The sequence below is a fragment of the Artibeus jamaicensis genome, unplaced genomic scaffold, assembly GCF_021234435.1.
Source record: "Artibeus jamaicensis isolate MK-2021 breed Jamaican fruit bat unplaced genomic scaffold, CSHL_Jam_final contig_384, whole genome shotgun sequence".
Lineage (NCBI taxonomy): Eukaryota > Metazoa > Chordata > Mammalia > Chiroptera > Phyllostomidae > Artibeus > Artibeus jamaicensis.
In genome coordinates, this window is record NW_026521810.1 from 9,013,076 (window position 1) to 9,030,981 (window position 17,906).

The following is a 17,906-nucleotide window of genomic DNA, read 5'->3' on the forward strand; positions in this document are numbered from 1 at the left end:
TTATTTGCTTTCTTCTGGTCCACTCCATTGATTTGAGTCCCAGTTTCCTTTTCATTGCTATTGGTGTCCTGTGCAATTCCATTCATTTCAATTAGTTTCACCTTCATATATTTGTCTAATTTGTGGCTATAATCAACCAGTTCTGTGAGGATCCTGATCACCAGTGTTTTAAACTGTGGGTCTGAGAGTTTTGCTATTTCTTCATTGCTTAGATCTATAGGTTCTGGGGCTTTGAGATCTTCTTGCGCCATTTTTGGTCTGTTCTCGCCCTTTAAGTGTGAGAAGCAGCGCCTTGGACTCCCAGGTCGCTGGGTTGTGACACTGTATGTGGGGGCGTGGTCAGAGCGGGGAAATGGCGACCCCCTCTGCTGTTTCTCACAGCTGGGTGAGGATCAGCGCCTTAGGCGGTTCACCTGGGCCGGGCCACTCAGAGTCGCTGGGTTATGACACTGTATGTGGAGGTGGGGTCAGAGCAGGGAAATGGTGGCGCCCTCCACTGTAGCTTGCCACGGGGACCCACCCGGCCCCCGGTCCAACCGACCACTCCCTTGCCTGTCCGCCCGCGCACAAATGCGTGACCACAGTCAACACGCAGCCCCGCTGCCCCGCTGTCCCCCCCGCGGTCACTCGCCTAGTCGCTCGCTCAGTCGCTCACTAGGTCCAACCCTGCGCCTGGATTCCGCGCATCTAGATTCCACGCCTGAGTCCGTCTGACCAGACCTCCTGTGCAAACCCGCTTCACCAGCCGCTGGTTTCGCCCCTTACTGGTCAGGGTGAAGAATTTGTTGTTAACGGACTTCCAAAAAGTTCAATTTTCTGTGTTCTGGCTGTGTTTTCTGTTGCTAATATTTAGTTGTCTCTAAACTTGGTTGTGTGAGAAGGCACGGCACATCCACCTATGCCTCCATCTTGGCGGAAGTCCCTCGGGAGTTTTCTTTCATTACTTTTTCAAATAGATTTCCAATTTCTTGTTCTTTCACTTTTTTTTAGCACCCCTATGATGAGAAAGTTTGAACACTTGAAGTTGTCCTGGAGGCTTCTTAAGCTGTCCTCATTTTTTTGGATTCTTTTTTTCTTGTTCTGATTCTTTTTTGCTTCCTTATGTTCCAAATCATTGATTTGATTCTTGGCTTCCTCTACTATACTATTTCCCTGTAAACTGTTCTTTATTTCATATAGTGTATCCTTCATTTCTGACTGTGTCTTTTTTATGCTGCTGAAGTCCTCAGTAAATTCCTTGAGCATAGTTATAACCAGTGTTTTGAACTCTGTATCTGATAGATTGCTTATCTCCATTTTGTTTAGTTCTTTTTCTGGAGTTTTGATTCGTTCATTCATTTAGGCCATGTATCTTTCTCTCGTCATTTTGACAGCCTCCCTGTGTTTGTGTATTAGGTAGAGCTGTTCTGACTCCCTGTTTTGGTAGCGTGGCCTGATGTAGTAGGTGTCCTGTAGGCACAGCCTTTCCTATCACCCAAGTTGGGTACTCAAGGTGCACACTCTTCTTGTAGTTGAGCCTTGATTGCTATTGGAAGATCAATGGGAGGGATTTACCTAGGCCAATCAACTGCAAAGACTGGCTGTGACCCACTGACCAACAACTTCCTCTGTGGAGCATCAGTTGTGCAGGGGTAGGGTGGTGGTGCTCCAGTGTGGTCTGTAGCTGTCCACTGTATGCCCAGGCTCTGGGGTTTCCCGAGTGATATGGGCCACCAAGGTCAGGCCCCACCTGTGTTCTACCCAGGGCCACTCTGTATGAGCTATAAAGCAATAGGAGATGGCTGGTACTTGTGCTGGGCATGGAGATTCTCAGGTGAAGCCAAGCTCTGAATCTAGGCTGGCTACTGCTAGTGCTGGTTCTGGGGCCACTTAGCAAGAGGTGTGGAGCCTGCAGGTTTACTGAATGGCATCTAGGGCATCTCTAGGGCCAGGCAAACAGTGTTAGCCAGGTTGATGGAATATCAAGAGTATGGCACAGGCCTATAGGCTCTTGGCCCTGTATGTGTGTGTGTGGGGGGGTTCAGAAAAGGGACAGTGGCTTCTGCTCACCTTTCTGTCTGGGAGCTCTTGCCTTGATGCCAGACACTTCATTTCCTCCCTATAGGTGCTACCTCAGTGCTGGAGTTCAAAGGGAGTGACTCAAAGTGTGTGTGGGTTCTTTAAGGTGAACTACGTGGGACTCCAGAAGTTTCTTCTACTGACTCAATCCCTGTTTGTTCTGCAGCCAAAATATGGGAACTTATCTTCCTAGCACCTAACTCCTGGGCTGTGGTGCCTGGCGTGGGGCTGGGACTCTTGCTCCCAAAATATCCCTCCTGAATATATACCCTGCGTGTATGTGGGACCAGCCCATTCTGCGTCTTCACCCCACCTACCAGTCCAGATGGATGTGGTGTAATTCCATAGTTGTCAGACTTCCACTCACCTTGATTTCTCATGCTTCTGAGTGATGGTTTTTCTATATATTAGTTGTAATTCTGATGTGAATGTGTGAGGAGGCAAGCCACATCTACTTATGCAGCCATCTTGACTAGAAGTCCCAATATCTGTTTTCTACATCTAAACTTTATTTTTTTAATTTTAAGATTGTAGGTAAATAAGTTAATTAATAAAGAATCCATGGACAGTTTCTAAATAAATACAAACATTAGCCACTGAATAACCCCAGGGAAATGAAGAAGCTCTCTCCTTCTCTCCTTCTCCCTCCATGACCTGCACTCATTCCCATTTGCCTGCACATTTTCTCTCCATAACCATTTGACCCAAGTGGACTCTAAATGCAGGGTCCAGGTGGGAGCCTGGATAAAGCAGCATAGCCAGGAACACCAACCAGACGGGGACTGAGACCACTTAGAAGCCATCTGTTGTCTGGACTGGACTAAGCTTTCATGTGACACAGAAACTCTGGACACTGGCCTTCTGAATACATGTTTGGACTTCTTCCATGGTGGGGAAGATGAAGATGGGACTTTGATAACCCAGAAGGGGAACTCCTTTGATTTTGCATCAAGCACCCAAATAAACCTTACCACCAGATATGCTTGCTTGCGGGTCCCTGAACATGCTTTTTCTCAAGACACCATCAGGACTCCACTTCTACCAACAGCAACCCTATGAGCCAATGTCACCCCCAATAATTTTTTTTAAAAAATAGTAAAAGTGAAAGTCATCAGAAAAAAAAGATTTTGGAATGCTGGGAAGATGGCGACGGAGTAAGATGGAGCTGATACTAGCTCCTGTACTCATGGGTGAAAATCCTGGCAGATCTATGGAGAAACAGCACAATAAACCATCGGTTACCCAGCATTTATGAAATTAAAAGACCAGAGATTGTGACCGACGCTGAAACACGAGACGGCGGCAGAGTCAGCTACTGGAGCTGGGTCTCACGCGGCCCCTGTGCTGCCGCCAGAGCAACAGGCCTGGGAGACAGGGAATCAGGTACAGAAGCCGGACACTCCAAGCCCCTGTGACAGTCCTGGGAGACAGAGGAGTCAGGAACCGGAGCGGGGACACCCTTGTGCCGATGCCATAGCTACCGGCCTGGGCAACGGAAGGGTCAGTTGCAGGAGCTGGGACACCAAAGGCCCCTGTGACGCCACCATAGAGACAGGCCTGGACCCTGAGGAGCCAGCTACGGGAGCCGGGACGTTTGCAGATCCTGTGCCACTGCCATAGCAATGGGACTGGACGCCAGGGAGTCAGGTACGGAAGCCGGGACTCTCCAAACCCCTGTGACGCAGCAGAGGAGCCAGCTACGGGAGCCGGGAAGCTCTCAAATCCTGTGCCGCTGCCATAGCGACGGGACTGGCCGCAGGGGAGTCAGGTACGGAAGCCGGGACACTCCAAACCCCTGAGACAGCCCTGGGTGGCAGAGGATCCCTCTACGGGAACTGGGATGGTCTCAGCCCCTGTGCTGCTGCCATAGCGACGGGACTGGACACTGGGGAATCAGGTACGAGAGTTGGGACTTTCAAAGCCTCTGTGCCACTGCCATAGAGACAGGACTAGACGCCGGGGAGTCAGGTACGGAAACCGGGACACTCCAAGCCCCTGTGACGGCCCTGGGCGGCAGAGAGAGCCAGATACGGGAGCCGGGACATTCCCAGCCTCTGTGCCACTGCCGTAGTAAGGGGCCTGGGTGCTTGAGGAGGGGGCTACTAGAGCCGGGACATTCAGCAGTGGTAGGCGACCAACGCAGGGACCAGCGCGAGGACCAGCGTGAGTGTAGGTGGAGACTAAGAACATCAAGAAACTTCAAGGAGTCTGCACCACTGAACTTCACAAGGATCATACCACAGAAGTTTACACCATAAAACCAGTGTTTCAGAACAGATCAATTTTGGAAGCAGAGACTAACAAGAAGAGTCTCAAACAATGGGAAGACAAAGAAACAATCCCCAAATGAAAGAAAAAGCAGAAACTTCAGAAAGAATGTTAGATGAAATAGACGCTGATCAACTATCAGACAGTGAATTCAAAGCACTGGTTATTACGAAGTTCAAAGAGCTCACAGTGAACTACCAGAAACTACAGGGGAACTATAATGATCTCTCTGCAACCTACAGCAACATCAAAAAGGAAATGGAAACTATCAGCAAGAGACAAGAGGAAATGAAGAATACAATTTCCGAATTGAAGCACACAGTAGAAAGTTTCCAAAGTAGGATAGATGAAGCGGAGGATAGGATTAGTGAGTTGGAGGACAAGGTAGAAAGCATCTCACAGAAAGAGCAAGAAAATGAAAAAAGGCTCAGAAAGAATGAAGAGGGATTAAGAGAAATGCAAGACAATATGAAACGTAATAATATCTGAATAATAGGAATACCAGAAGGAGAAGAAGAAGAACAAGGGATAGAAAACGTATTTGAACGAGTAATAAGAGAAAATTTTCCTAATTTGATAAGAGAAAAAGTCTCACAAATCCAGGAATCACAGAGAGTCCCAACCAAGAGGAACCCAAGGAGGCCCACTTCAAGACACATCATCATCAAAATGGCAAAATTCCAAGACAAAGAGAGAATCTTAAAGGCAGCAAGGGAGAAAAAAGAAATAACATACAAGGGAGCCCCAATAAGGTTAGCTACCGACTTCTCAATGGAAACACTTCAAGCAAGAAAAGAATGGCAAGAAATATTTCAAGTAATGAGAACCAGAGGCCTACAACCAAGGCTACTTTACCCAGCAAGGTTCTCAATCAAGATAGATGGCCAAATAAAGAGATTCAAAGACAAAAGAAGTCTAAAAGAATATGCCTCCACCAAACCAGCTCTACAAGAAATACTAAAAGGACTGCTTTAAGGGAAGGAAGGATAAGAGGGAGACAGACAGGAACACAGGTACAAAAATGGCAATGAATAAGTACCTATCAATAATAACCTTAAACGTAAATGGATTAAATTCTCCAATCAAAAGACACAGAATAGCTCAATGGATAATAAAGCATGACCCACACATATGCTGCCTACAAGAGACTCACCTCAGGTCAAAAGACCATCACAGACTAAAAGTGAAAGGCTGGAAACAAGTTTTCCAAGCAAACGGACAAGAAAAAAAAAAAGCTGGGGTAGCAATTCTCATATCAGACAAAATAGACTTCAAAAAAAAGGCTATAAAGAGAGACCCAGAAGGTCATTTCATTATACTCAAGGGAAGAATCCACCAAGAAGACATTAACATTGTAAACATATATGCACCAAACATAGGGGCACCCAAATATATCAAGAAAATCTTAGAGGACTTCAAGAAAGATATTGACAGCAACACAATTATAGTAGGGGATTTGAACACCCCACTATCAAAAATGGACAGATCTTCCAAACAAATTATCAACAAAGATATTGTGGCATTAAACAACACCCTAGATGAAATGGACTTAACTGATATATATAGAGCCCTTCATCCCAAAGAAGCTAAATACACATTCTTTTCAAATGCACATGGAACATTTTCAAAGATAGACCACATGATAAAACACAAAACGAGCCTCAAAAAAATCAAGAAAATTGAAATCATACCAAGCATCTTCTCTGACCACAAGGGACTGAAATTAGAAACCAACCCCAAAGAAAAAAACCCAAAGCACCCAAAAACATGGAGACTGAATGGTATGCTATTAAACAACGAATAGGTCAAGAATGAAATTAGAGAAGAAATCAAAACATTTCTGGAAACAAATGAAAATGATCTCACAACAACCCAAAACTTATGGGACACAGCGAAGGCAGTCCTGAGAGGGAAGTTTATAGCAATACAGGCCTACCTAAAGAAAATAGAAACATTTCAAACAAACAACCTAACCCTACGCCTGCAAGAACTCGAGGACAACAACAAAGACAGCGCAGAGCAAGCAGAAGGAAGGAAATAACCAAGATTAGAGCAGAATTAAATGACATAGAAACTAAAAGCACAATTTTAAGGATCAATGAATCCAGGAGTTGGTTCTTTGAAAAGATAAACAAAATAGACAAGCCTTTAAGTAGGCTCATCAAGAAAAGAAGGGAACAGACACAAATAAACACAATCAGAAATGAAAGAGGAGAGATTACAACTGATACCACAGAAATAGAAAGGATTGTAAGAAATTACTATGAAGAACTGTATGCCAAGAAATTTGAGAACCTAGGGGAAATGGACACATTTCTAGAAAAAATATAATCTCCCAAAACTCAATGAAAAAGAAGTAGAACACCTGAATAGACCAATAACAGCAAAAGAAATTGAAGCAGTAATCCAAAAATGCCCATCACACAAAAGCCCCGGACCAGATGGGTTCACAGGAGAATTCTACAAAGCATTTAAGGAAGAGCTAACCCCTATTCTTCACAGACTATTCCAAAAAATCCAAAAGGATGGAAAACTCCCAAACTCCTTTTATGAAGTCAGCATCATCCTAATTCCAAAACCAGATAGAGATACAACAAAGAAAGAAAACTTCAGGCCAATATCACTGATGAACTTAGACACTAAAATCCTCAACAAAATATTGGCAAATCGCATCCAACAATATATCCAAAAGATTATACACCATGACCAAGTGGGATTCATCCCAGGGATGCAAGGATGGTTCAACATTCGCAAATCAGTAAATGTAATACATCACATAAACAAAGGCAAAGACAAAAAACACATGATCATATCAATAGATGCGGAAAAAAGCTTTTGATAAGGTACAACACCCATTTATGATAAAAAACACTCAGCAAAATGGGAATAGAGGGAACATTCCTCAATATAATAAAGGCCATATATGAGAGACCTACAGCCAATATCATACTCAATGGGCAAAAACTAAAAGCTTTCCCACTAAGATCAGGAACAAGACAAGGATGTCCACTTTCACCACTTCTATTCAATGTAGTTTTGGAAGTTTTGGCCACAGTGATCAGGCAGGAAAAGGAAATAAATGGCATCCAAATAGGAAAGGAGGAAACAAAACTGTGACTGTTTGCAGATGACATGATAGTGTACATGGAAAATCCTATAGACTCTACCCAAAAACTGCTCGAACTAATTAATGAATTTGGCAAAACAGCAGGATACAAAGTCAATATCCAGAAATCAAAGGCACTTTTGTATACTAACAATGAATCAGCAGAAGCAGAAATCAAGGAAAAACTCCCATTCAATATAGCAAAAAGAAAAATAAAATATCTGGGAATAAACCTAACCAAGGAGGTAAAAGACCTGTATGCAGAAAACTACGCAGCACTGAAGAAAGAAATCAGGGAAGACACAAACAAATGGAAACATACACCTTGTTCATGGATTGGAAGAATTAACATCATCAAAATGTCCATACTACCCAAAGCAATATACAGATTCAATGCAATACCTATTAAAGTACCAATGACACACTTCACAGACATAGAACAAACACTTCAAAAATTTATATGGAACCATAAACAAGCCCGAATAGCAGCTGCTTTAATTTTGAGAAAGAAGAACAAAGTAGGAAGGATCACAATACCTTGTAATACCAAACTGTATTACAAGGCCACTGTAATCAAAACAGCCTGGTACTGGCATAAAAACAGGCACATAGACCAATGGAACAGAACAGAGAGCCCAGAAATCAACCCAACTCTCTACAGTCAATTAATATTTGACAAAGGGGGCAGTAACATAAAATGGAGTAAAGATAGCCTCTTCAACAAATGGTGTTTGGAGAACTGGACAGCTACATGCAAAAAAATGAAACTTGAGCACCAACTTACACCATACACCAAAATAAATTCAAGGTGGATAAAAGACTTAAATACAAGCCGTGACACCATTAAAGTCTTAGAGGAGAACATTGGTAAGAAAATACCAGATATTCCACGCAGCAACATTTTTACCAATATGTCCCCTAGAGCAAGGAATATAAAGGAAAGAATAAACAAATGGGATCTCATCAAATAAAAAGCTTCTTCAGGGCTAAAGGAAACAGTATTAAATTAAAAAGACAACCAACTGTATGGGAAAACATATTTGCCAATGATACCTCAGACAAAGGTTTAATCTCCAAAATATACAAAGAACTTACACAACTCCACTCTAAGAAGACATTTAACCCAATTAAAAAATGGGAAAAGGACTTGAACAGACACTTCTCCAAAGAGGACATACAGAATATCCAGAGACACATGAAGAGATGCTCAATATTGTTAGCTATCAGAGAGATGCAAATTAAAACCACAATGAGATACCACTTTACACCGGTCAGGATGGCCATAATAAACAAAGCAACAGACAACAAATGTTGGAGAGGGTGTGGGGCAAAGGGGTCCTTAGTTCACTGTTGGTGGGATTGCAGACTGGTACAACCATTATGGAAAACAGTATGGAATTTTCTCAGAAAAATAAAAATCAACCTGCCTTTTGACCCAGCAATTCCACTGCTAGGATTATATCCTAAGAACCCTAAAACATCAATTTCAAAGAACCTGTGCACCACAATGTTCATAGCAGCACAATTTACAATAGCCGAGAGTTGGAAGCAACCTAGGTGCCCATCAGTAAATGAATGGATCAAAAAATTGTGGTACATATACACAATGGAATTCTATGCAGCAGAGAGAAAGAAGGAGCTACTACCCTTTGCAACAACATGGATGGAACTGGAAAGCATTATGCTGAGTGAAATAGGTCAGGCATTGAAAGACAAATACCATATGATCTCACCTTTAACAGGAAGCTAAAAAACAAAACAAACAAGCAAGCAGAATAAAAACAAAGACACTGAAATAGAGAATAAGGGGGCAGTGACCAGAAGGGAGAGGGAAGGGAATTTAAGGGGGAAAAATGGGAGGGATTTTGAGGAGCAAGTGTGAAAGACACAGGGATGACGACTAGGGGGGAGGTAGTGGGAGGGAGGTGGGGAGACGGGGCAGGGGGGCTGGGATGGGAGAAATAGATAAAAAAACTGTACTTGAAAAATAACTAAATAAAATTTTAAAAAAACAAGTTCTAACCACAGAGATCAGACAAAAAAGAGAAATAAAAGGTATCCAAATTGAAAAGAAGGAAATAAAGCTGTACAAAGGAAATAAAGAAAATGACGTGATAGTGTACATAGAAGATCCTATAGACTTTACACAAAAACTACTCGACCTAATAAATGAATTTGGCAAAACAGCAGGATACAAATCAGAAAGCAAAGGCATTTTTGTATACTAACAATGAATCAGCAGAAGCAGAAATCAAGAAAAATCCCTTTCAATATAGCAAAAACAAAAATAAAATATCTGGGAATATACCTAACCAAGGAGGTAAAAGACCTGTATGCAGAAAACTACGCAAGACTGAATAAAGAAATTAAGGAAGACACAAACAAATGGGAGCATATACCATGTTCATAGATTGGAAGAATAAACATCGTCAAAATGTTCATGCTACCCAAAACAATCTATAGATTTTATGCAATCCCTATCAAAAAAATACTGATGACGTATTTCACAGACATAGAACAAATATTTCAAAAATTTATATGTAATGATAAATAACCCTGCACAGCTTCAGCAATTTTGAGAAAGAAGAACAAAGTAGGAAGGATCACAATACTTGATATCAAACTATATTGCAAGGCTACTGTAATCAAAAGAGTCTGGTACTGGCATAAGAACAGACACATAGACAAATGGAAGAGAATAGAGAGCCCAGAAATAAACCCATGTCAATATGACCAGTTAATATTTGACAAAGGGGGAAGGAATATAAAATGGAGTAAAAGTAGCCTCTTCAATAAATGGTGTTAGGAGATCTGGACAAGTACATGGGAAAAAATGAAACTCAACCACCAACTTACACCGTACACAAAAATAAACTTAATATGGATAAAAGACTTAAATATAAGTCATGACACCATAATAGTCCTAGAGGGAAACATAGGCAGGACAATTTCAGATATTCCACTCAGCAATATTTTCAATAATATGTACCCTAGAGTGAGGGACATAAAGGAAAGAATAAACAAATGAGATCTCATCAAAATACAAAGCTTCTGCATAGCTAAACAAAACACCAGCGAAATGAATATGGAGCCAACCATATGGGAAAATATATCTGCCAATCATACTTTACACAAGGATTTGATCTCCAAAATACACAGAGAACTCATACAACTCCATACCAGGAAGACAAACAACCCAATCAAAAAAATGGGCAAAGGACCTGAACAGACACTTCTCCAAGGAGGGCAAACAAAGGGCCCAGGCACACATGAAAAAATGCTCAATATCACTAGCCATGAGAGAGATGCTTGAATTTCCAGCATGAACCTTACTGTATGGCTCAACGACTGAATGAAACAAAAGTTGAAGAAATATAACACTTTCCCAGTCTATAAAATCCAGGTGAGGCTCTTACTTAGGAGACGTGAAGTCAATTCTCACCACAACATAACCTTTTAAACATCCTCAAGACTTCCTGCCATTTAATCTTGATATTAATATGGTAGCACTTCCATACTTACCACATAATATATGCCAAGAATAGACACATACACATGTGAACATTCTCATACACACATATATAAATAATTGAGGAGGAAGTTTAATGCAGTCACTTGAAAAAAATGAGATTTCAAGTCAAATAGACCACAGTTTGAATTCCAGCTCTGCTTGTTACTAGCTCTATGGCTTTGAGCAAATTATCTTCTCTGGGCATCAGTAATCTCTTTGCTTACCCCTTTTTCAAACATCTAAGAGTGTAGAGAAAAAGTTAGTGTTCATACAAATCACCTGGGCATTGTGATAACATGCAGCTCTCATTCAGGAGGGCTGTATTTCTAACAACTCCCCAGTAGGTGAAGCTGATGCAACAGGTCCGCAGTGGACTGTGTATTAATCACGTTTTAAAAAATATTTTATACTTTATGATGTGGTAGCATCTTCAAAATTTTGCTGGCCTGGGGAAGACTGCTCCTAGCCAAGGGCTGGGCATGGGGCATACATACCTTTCACACACAAACCAACCAATCCTGAGCTTTTATTCTTCGACCACCCCCTTTAACTCCCACACTCCAGACTGACATTTTCCTATTCTTAAATCATTCTATGTCCAGGTACCAGGCAAGTAGAGAGCACCCCTGTAGCCAAAAGCTCACAGAAATTATTCAAATCAGTCAACCCTAAACCATTTACACTGCCTTGCCTTGCTGCCTTTTCCAGCCTATAACTGTGGCTTTCCCCTTGCTCCTGGCTTCTGCCTCATAACCCAAAGCTGGTATTCCTCCTGAGGCCCTGAGGGCATGCCTCTAGTTTCTAGAGGAACTGTGAACAACATTGAATTTTTCTTACAATGGCATTGACCTCTCTCCCTGTGGTCACTCAGTCACCTTTGTAAATTAAACCTAGGCACAGAACAAATAACAAGTTTGTCCATTCATTGTTCTTGCTTTGAAAGAAGATCCTCTTACGTTAAACTTTTATTGCATTTTACCTCTCCATACTTATAAACAAAAATTTATATTGAGATTCCTACCTAATAAAATAAAACGAAAATCATCTGGTCACCACCAGTGATGTGTCACATAGATGTGGTGAGGAAAAGGCTTGTAACAACATATGCAGCAGCCAGCGGGGAGAAGAAGACGGCAGTGTCAAGGGACAAATATATGCAGGGAGACAGGAGGAGTCCCAGTACTCTTGGAACCACCTTGGCATCATCTGCCTGGTGTGACCCTCACCACATGGTCAGCTCTTATCAATGACTTTGCTCTTGTGGGGAGAATGAAATGCTATATTCTGTTTTCAAGATCTGAGAAAATCACAACAGTTTCATTTTATTTCCAACATAAAAGTTTTTTGTTTCCAGCATAAAAGTATTTCCTTTGTGTGTCTATCAATATGTTTTTGGTTTGTTGTTTTTGTTTTTCAGAAGTAAGAATGAACTCATCTTTTGAATTATTCAGAGCTTTTCAGCTTGGGGGAGAAACAGCAGAGGCTGGTGCATGATTATGTCTCCAAATGCGTGAGGTGAAGCCATTAACCAAGTTTCTTTTATTAATTACAGAGTTAATGGAGGAACAAGCATGGTGCTTTGCAGGACCCATGTGATGAGCTGGGTCATTAGCACCCGCTGTTTTTGGGACTAGGCCCATTCCACTCTACAAGCCCTGAAGGCATGGTGACACTTGGAGAGTTGCTTGTTCACAGCCTCACACTCTAAAGAAAGATATTTCAGGGGCCTAGTTCTTATTGCCTTCTCAAACAGCATTAACTCAGGGTCTTAAGAATTCCCCTTTTAATTTCCCCACCCCCCAAAATATATACATATTACTGGACATATAAAATGTCTACTATGTCTGTGCTAAAAAACAAAATAGATTTGGGTTATACAGGGAAGCTGAAGATAAGGGAAACTGAGTTGTTTTGACCAGGTACAACCTCAGTATTTTGTTAAGAAACCTGTGGGCCTGCTTGAAGGCTGTGTGGAGAAGGCATTGGATTGGAGAAGGCTGCAGCGGGGCTCACAGAAGAGGAGACAGGATGAATTCAGTGGCTGGACATGCTCACCCAGCAAGACATAAGGTACCTGATTCCCATCTGCCCAGCTAAGCCAGAAGCACTGCACATTGCACACATCATTGAGAAATCTGGGGCTTGAATAGCTATGAAAAGCAAGAGGAGACTTTAGCGTGCTTTAGAGAATCCACGAAGCTACCCATGAACATTATTTATTTCAAGTGATCCTGGGGAATTAGTATGGCAAGACTTCTCAGACATGGCTACACATTAGAATCACCTGGAAATGGAACCTGGAATTAAAAAAATCCCCAAAGCAGCCCACATCCCAGATTCATTACATCAGTATCTCTGGGGTTGGGGTGCCAGTAGTTTGAAAGCTTTCCAGGTGGTCCATTTTGCAGCCAGAGTGGAGAACACTAGTGTAAGGGGAGACAGGATATTCCTAATATGAAGAAGGGACAATGGCAGCTGGAGGACTCTCCAGAACTACTTCAGCATGTCCCTGTCTTCTATAAATTCTCCACCTCCTACACACCCACCTGGCCTCACTTCCAGCCCTAAAAGACCTAAGTCCTGGGCTCTTAACACAGAAGACTGCCAGTACTTTTCAATAATTATGCTATAAAGTGATTTGAAATTACTGGCTTTATTTTTTCAGTAATTGAGAATAGATCAAATTCTTTGCAATGGCCAATGTCAGGAAACCTCTGAAAAATAAGAGCAGTGAAAAAAGAACCAGACTATGAGAAAATAAAATGTTCTATAAAGACTCAATAGTTAAAACAAGGTGGTACTTAGAAGTTATCCTTTTTACAGTGTAAAATATTGGTCCAGAATGTATTTTTTTATTTTTTAAAGGTTTTATTTATTTATTTTTTAGAGAGAGGGGGAGGGAAGGGAGAAAGAGGGAGAGAAACATTAATGTGTGGTTGCCTCTCATGCTCCCTACTGGGAACCTGGCCCTCAACCCAAGCATGTGACCTGACTGGGAATCAAGCCAGCAAAATTTGTGAACAACTTTGTGAACATACTAATGAGAGACTGAATATGAAAATGAACAATGACTATAAAAACAGAACAGTTCTTCCCCACAATCTGCAGCACTTGAACCCACGAAACCAACCCAGTATCTACAGTAACCAGACCAAAAGCTTGCCTGCTATCTTTAAGCCAGACTTGCAAGAAGTCAGAGCATTACCTCCAACAACTGGTCCAGGAATCCCAAAAGAGCCAGAACTTCATTAGTGACTGACAGCTTCTCTCATTTTTTGTCCCTGCTTGCAGCTTAGGACCAACAGGAGAAAGCCAAATGTGCACCCTAACCAATCACATAGGATACCTGGCTTCTAATTCCATATGCTAACAGCCATCAATCAAGGCACATCTGAGCCTTCCCTTTTTCTTTTCTTTTCCTTTTTTATTGTTGTTCAAGTACAGCTGTCTCCATATCACCCTACCACTCTCCCCACCCCACCCACCCCCACCTCCCAACCTCAATCCTACTGCCCTTTGGTTTTGTCCATGGGTCCTTTATAGATGTTCCTTGACAACCCTTCCCCTTCTTTTCCCTATTACCTTCCTTCCTCCTCCCCTCTGGTTACTGTCAATTTGTTCTTTATTTCAGTGTCTCTGGTTATATTTTGCTTGCTTGTTTGTTTTGTTGTTAGGTTCCACGTTTTCTCACTACAGATGTTTCCCTCTCCCTCTGCCTATCTTTGAGTCTCTGCAAAAATGCGTGTAATGGTGGCTGATTCTTTTGCTATAGACAGCTCTGAATAGCCTTCGCTTATTCCCAATTGATTGATCGGTCTTTGTTTATTTCCAACTAAAAACCATTGACTTGTAAACTTCCAAGGGATGAATTAAATAGAATTAAAAATATATTTCAGCCCTGGCTGGTGTAGCTCAGTGGATTGAGCACGGGCCTGCGAACCAGACAGTCGCGGTTCGATTCCCAGTCAGGGCACATGCCTGGGTTGCAGGCCAGTTCCTTGCAGGCCAATTCCCAGCAGGGGACGCATGAAAGGCAACCATACATTGATGTTTCTCTCCTTCTCCCCTTCCCTTCCCCTCTAAAGATAAATAAATAAAATTTAAATATATATATATATTTCAATAAAGCTGTTTTACAAAAGAGCCTTGTGCCCTGACTGGTGTGGCTCAATGAGTTGGGGGTTGTCCTTCAAACCAAAAGGTCCCTAGTTCAATTCCCTGTCAGTCCATATGCCTGGGTTGCAGGCCAGGTGCTCAGTTAGTGGCATTTGGGGATATGGAAGAGGCAGCCAGTCAATGTTTCTCTCTCTTTCTTCCTCCCTTCCCCTGTCTCTAAAAAAATTTTAATTAGCTTTTTAAAAATTATATTTATTTTAAAATATATTTTATTGATTATGCTATTACAGTTGTCCCATTTCCCCCTTTATTCCCCTCCACCCTGCACACCTTCTCTCACCCACATTCCACCCCACCCCCTTGCCTTTAGTTCACGTCCATAAGTTCTTTGGCTTCTCTATTTCCTATACTATTCTTAACTTCCCCCTGTCTATTTTGTACCTACCATTTATGCTACTTATTCCCTGTACCCTTTCCCCTTCTCTCCCCATACCATTCCCCTGCTGGTAACCCTCCACATGATCTCCATTTCTGTGCATCTGTTTCTGTTCTAGTCATTTGCTTAGTTTGTTTTTGTTTTTAGGTTCAGTTGTTAATGTGTTGTCATTTTACTGTTCATATTTTTATCTTCTTTTTCTTAGATAAATCCCTTTAACATTTCATATAACAGGGGCTGGGTGATGATGAATTCCTTGAACCTGACCTTATCTGGGAAGCACTTTATCTGCCCTTCCATTCTAAATGATAGCTCTGCTGGATAGAGGTATGTTGGATGTAGGTCCTTGACTTTCATGACTTGAAATACTTCTTTCTAGCCCCTTCTTGGCAGTAAGTTTTCTTTTGAGAAATCAGCTGATAGCCTAATGGGAACTCCTTTGTAGGTAACTGTATCCTTTTCTCTTGCTGCTTTCAAGTTCTCTCCTTATCTTTCATCCTGGGTAATGTAATTATTATGTGGTTGGTGTGTGCTTCATTGGGACCAACTTCTTCAAGACTCTCTGGGCTTCCTGGACTCCTAGAAGTCTATTTCCTTCGTCAGATTGGGGAAGTTCTCTTTCATAATTTTTTCAAATAAGTCAATTTCTTGCTCTTCCTCTTCTCCCTCTGGCATCCCTATGACTTGGATGATGGAATGTTTCAGGTTGTTCTGAAGGTTCCTCAGCCTCTCCTCATGCTTTTGAATTCTTGTTTCTTCATTCTGTTCTGGCTAAATGTTTCTTTCTTCCTTCTGCTCCAAATCATTAACTTGAGTCCCGGTTTCCTTCCTGTCAGTTTGTTCCCTGTACATTTTTCTTTATTTCACTTTCCATAGCCTTCATTTTTTCCTTTATTTTGCAACCATACTCAACTATTTCTGTGAGCATCCTGATTACCAGTGTTCTGAACTGTGCATCTGATAGGTTGGCTATCTCTTTTTTGTCTAGTTGCATTTTTTCTGGAGCTTTGATCTGTTCTTTCATTTGGACCTTTTTTTTTTTTTTTGTCTCAGCATGCCTGTTTGGTAGTAAGTGGTGGAGTCTTAGGTGTTCACCAAGGCAGGACAACGCTTATTGCTGCATTGTGGTACTGTCAGTAGGGGTCCAAGAGGGAACAATGCTGCTTGCTCAGCTCTCCACCAGCTTTCAGTCACTTCTCCTACTACCCACAAGCAAATTGGGCCTTTCTGGTGTTGATTCCCTTGAGGGTGGGTTGGAGTATGTTCTAAGACCCTGTGAGTCTCTCCAGTGAACTCTCCTGTGAGGACATGAGTTCTCCAGTCCTGGCAATCCCCACAGGATTTTTCAATCAAAGGTTTTGAGGCTTTATTTCCCTAAGCTGGAACCTTGGGTTGTGCAGTCTGTCTCACTCGCCAGTTGTTCCTCCTGGTTTATCTGCATGCAGATGTTGAAAATGCCCACTCTGCCAGTTGCTGCCTTGCCTGCCTTGGTCCTTTAGCCACCACGTTGTCACCAGTCCTCTCTGCCCTGGCTGTCTGTCTTCGCCCCTCCTACCAGTCTGGATGAATGTTTCTTCTTTAACTCCTTGGTTGTTGGGCTTCCATATAGTTTGATTTTCTGTGAGTTCCGGTTGTTTTTTATTTTTAAATTTGTTGTTGTCCTTCTTTTGGTTGTGTGAGGAGGCACATTTGGTTGTGTGTCTACCTATGCCTCCATCTTGGCCAGAGGTTAAAATTATATTTATTGATTATGCTATTACAGTTGTCCTAATTTTTCCCCATTTGTCTCCCTCCACCCAATGCCCCACACTCCCTCAAGGAATCCCCCCACCATGTTCATGTCCATGGGTCAGAAGTTCTTTGGCTACTCCATTTCCTATACTTTACTTTGCATCACCACAGCTATTCTGTAAGTACCTATTTGTACTTCTTAATCCCCTCACCTCTTCACCCATTCTTCCCCTCACCCCCCCATCTGGCAACCTTCCAGTAACTAACTTCTTTTCTCTTGCTTTTAAGAGTCTCTCTTTATCTTTAACCTGGCATCTTTTAATACTGATGTATCTTGGAGTGGGCCTCTTTGCATCCATGTTTTTGAGGCTCCCTGTGCTCCCTAAACTTGCATGTCTATTTCCTTAACCAAATTTTCTTTCACTATTTTTTTCAGATAGATTTCTAATTTCTTGCTCTTTTTCTTCTCCTTCTGGCATCTCTATGATGTGAATGTTGGTAGTCTTGAAGTTGTCCCAGAGGCTGCTTATACTATCTTTTTGTTACATTCTTTTTTCTTCTTACTGTTGTGCATGGCTGCTTTTGGATTCCTCATGTTCTAAATTATTGATTTGGTTCTTGGCTTCATCCATTCTACTGTTGTTTCCCTGTAAATTGTTCTTTATTTCAATTAGTGTGTC